This window comes from Coenobita brevimanus, chromosome 75 (assembly GCF_032717465.1).
Source record: "Coenobita brevimanus isolate Jiangsu-jjx chromosome 75, ASM3271746v2, whole genome shotgun sequence".
Classification (NCBI taxonomy): Eukaryota; Metazoa; Arthropoda; class Malacostraca; order Decapoda; family Coenobitidae; genus Coenobita; species Coenobita brevimanus.
In genome coordinates this window covers 8,172,717-8,177,000 of record NC_137028.1, presented here as the reverse complement: position 1 = coordinate 8,177,000, position 4,284 = coordinate 8,172,717, and positions in this window count along the sequence as shown.

The window sequence follows — 4,284 nt, the reverse complement described above, 5'->3', positions numbered from 1 at the left end:
CACAATGGACTTAACCACATTCATGCTATGTCCAGGCCACGACTATTGTACATCCTGTACACATCTCTTCTACACAACTGAAATCTATTCCCAGGGGTAGGTTTGACTAAGCTGGGGCAGAAGGGAAACTCTGAACTAAAACCCTATGTCTCTGGTAATGGTTGGTGACAGTACGTGGACAAAGCCAAAAAAAAAAACTGCACAGGCAACTTGCTGATGGCATACCAGTGGTACTGGAGTTACATGACACCAAATATTACTGAGTTACCATTACAAAAAAAAAAAAAAAAAAAAAGCATGGCCAAGGCCTTGAAAGCTGTGTTAGGAATGCCTTCACAAATAGGTTAAATGCAGCCTCTGTTATCCTTTCACTACTACGGGGGTCTCCTAACCCGAATAAAATAATCTGGAAATGGTTTCAATAAAAAAATAATCCACCTGAGGTGGAAGTATACAGTAAAACCCTGGATATAAATAAGATGCCATTTTATATGTTCGTTTTTTGCTACTAAGTCCAATGTACCGTAATTATAAAACAACTGTTGAATAAAGCTTCTCTGCCGTCCATACAAGTGATCTGCCAGTCTCCCCTGAATTCCAGAACCAAATTAATAGAAATATTCTGGAAGACGTCTCTGACAAAATGAGGACTATTTGTACATAAGATGAAGACTGGGATCTAGAAACAATCTTCCGTATACAATAACTGACGTATATTTTATTATATCGTTGCTGCCTGCAGACAACTTTTTTTCAATCTATGGGAGACTTCTCAGGATGAATGGGTTAATAAGAATGGAAATGGCAAGATCATGACATGTATGTCTACCATCAAGTGAAAATACCTCCACATGTTAGCAGGGTCCATGGTCTTTATATATGCGTAAAGTAAAATAGTGGAACGTGTATGACTCCTCCACTTCAGACTGTCATCCAAATTTCAACAGTCACGTGGGAAAAAAAAAAATGACAATAAAAAATAAAAATCATGGACATGTAATGTGTTCCTGAAAACTATAGTACTATGTGAGACTTCCTTTGCAATAAGGGCAATGTTCTGACAAAAATGTTCATCTCAAATTACAAACATTTCATTCATGGCATCCAATGTGGATAAAACGCCGATATGAAAGGTGTATCTGAATATACGGTATTAAGTGTTGAAGTCTCTAAGTACCAAAAAAAAAAAAAAAAAAAAAATGCATTTTGCAATACATACTGTTACTAGTGTGTTCTACCAATCTTTATCCTTCACTCCACACCCTGACACCTAAGCCCCTTCAGTATGGTGACATATTTATGTAGTTTACTCCTACTGATGCAAGATTTTTCTTTTCCAGGTTAGGAAAACACCCGACTAATAATGAGGTTAAAGATGGTATTACCTAACCTCTTCAATTTAATGCTTGAATTCTAAACTAAAAAAATTTGCATAGAGAAAATAAGAATAAAACAAGGCATATCAACAACTGAAGAGGTTAATAATAAATGGTGGAAAGCTACGTGAAAGTGTTCTTATACTAATAAACTTCTTTATACTGAAAAACATTTAAAGTATGGGCATGTTAAATGAGAAATTACTCTAAGTAAAGAGTGTTAGTTTAACCTGGCAATCATCCCCAACCACTTTCAGCACAGCTGATGGCTAAGTGTACCCAGACTGGAGGTTGACTAGTAACCAAGGAGACTCACTCCTACCTCGTAATTAGAGTTTATCCAATTATATGCAAGCTCAAGGAATATTCAAGTTGCAGGACTGACCTAGTTCTGCTGGGTAAAAATAAACTGGTTACAGTATAAGGCAGTGGTGACCCAGTTACCAAAATCTGTACACGAAGCATCATATCTACACTACAAAACAATGGAGTTTATACTAGCCAATTAATTTGTCCTCTGATTTGTGTGTGAAAATGATGATGAAAAAGTTCATGTACAATGGAGACACTGAACTCAACCCTGCAGTAAGCAGGCCATCGCAGACCTTGGTCAGATAATGTGAACCAGACATACTAAAATATCTTTAGTTCTAGTTCATAACATTTGACAATAATTTACTGCAGAAATGACCCTGTTTCCCCATTTTCAAAATGTCCTACATCTCTTCACATGTAAACCAGGGAAACTGAAGTTGGATCATGATGTCATTTTGATCTGAAATACAGTACTACTATATTACAATAAGAATACTGTTAAGCATTTAGGTTTAACTAAAACAACTACAACACACACTAAATAACAATATGTAGCTCCTCACTCTTACTGGTTGCTATGGAAATGCTAGCAAAACATACAATGATTTCTAGAATGCTCATGTCATTAACCCCTTCAGTATGATGACATATTTCATTCTTACTCCTACAAGATAATGTTATTCAGCCTGAGAGATCCCTAGTAGGGCAAATGAAGTGCAAGCTGGAGAAAAAAAAAAAAAAAAAAAAACAGACTGGGAGGCTTAAAATGTCAAGTGACCCATCCATCCATCATCCAATCCTATGTTGCCCCATAAGGAGCATAGGAGCCTGGGGCTAGGCAAGTTGGTCCTGACATTTAAGATGTTAAGTGACAAGAATTCAAAATGAATATGTAAGAGTGAGAGAGAGAGAGAGAGAGAGAGAGAGAGAGCAATCAATTTTTGCTACAACTATATGCAACCAAGTTTAATTAAAAACCTTGGTAGTAAGAAAATGCTAAAGAAATTAGAAGCCATCAATTTGGTCTTTCTGCTAGGGTAAAAATCTGATTCTGTCTTTAATAACAAATTATTTTTAACGTGACAGCATCCGGATTGACTCTGTTGGATGTGTTATGTGAAGCTGGGTGTGGTGAATGTTTTTGGCTTATCAGATAAAGCCAGGATTCCAGGGGCTTGAATGATGAGTAAATGGAAGCGTGGCCCATTGGATTGGGCAAATTTGGGCTGTCTGGACATTACTACTCCTCACCCTGCCTTAAGGTGGGAAAGGAGGTCCGGATGATGATGATGATGATAATTTGTTCAGGTATGCAAAGCAAGTGAGAACACTGTACTTAGGCCAAAATTTTGATGTGCAACACTTCCCTCCATGAAAAGCATCAAAAACTGTTTTCTTTTCAGCTACTGAACCAGTCATGGCATGCCCTACTACAATATACTGAAACTGTCATGACAACTGCCATCCAGTGGTACCTGATTTTTTTCCCCCTACAAGGAGCCAAATACGGATAAAAAACAAAAATACATTTCTGCTGGGTCAGAACACAGCAACAAAAACTTTGTCTTTTTCTCAGCTATTAGGCCAGTCATGGCATGTTGTATCTTTCTGAAACTGGCATGAAAACTGCCTTTCATTGATGTCACTTTCTGAAAAAAGAGCCAAATGTAACAAAAAGGCCCAAATAACACAACCATGCTTGTATGGACACATTTCACACTTGTGATGTGGTTGCATACTCATCATTCATTCATCATCCAACGTTTCCCCATGAGCAGCATAAGAGCACGGGGCTAGGCAAGTTGATCTTGGTGCTTAAGATGAGACTGACCAGCCTCACTCATCCCTGAGTGGCATTACATGAGCAATAATTTCCAACCACCCCTTGGATATAAACCTACACAGGCTCAATCTGATTGGAGTGCTGTAATTACCCACTAAACCACCAGGTGCCAAAATTTGGTTATATGGTTACCATCCAGCATAGTAAATGGTTTCCTGGTGTACAAGAAACCATTTGGCTTGTCACTCAGTGTAGAGTCATCCACAGGCAGAAGGAAGAAGAAAGAATGAAGGAAAGAAACACAGAAGAGGAAGTGTAAAGTCAGCTGTAGACAGAAGGACGAGGAATTTCATGATAAATTTAAAAAAGAATGTAGCCCTCAATTTCACCATGATGCAAAACTGAAATATGTTCCACCTTTAAATATTTCAAGATGTCCTTGTCTTTGAGGGGTCAGAGTTAACAAAATCTACCTATCTGTGTTGCTGGTGCCTTATTCCCTTTCTCACTGAGATTAGCTATAGCTTTCTAAAACTATTGGACTAAATTTCACAATGTGGTTTTGTTCATTTGCAGTTAGTAAGCATCTAACAGTAGTTCATTTACTGGTTTGATCATGCAATCAGTAGTTTACCCCAACTCTAGAATATCTCTATCTCCATCCCTTTATTGCATTCAGATTTACTGCATATACAGTACTAGTTATTAAAATTTTAATTTTTCTGAAAACTATAATTAATGCAGTATATGGTAGCTTGTACAATTTTCTTTATACAATTTAGGAAAAAAAAAAAAAAAGTGGCATGAATT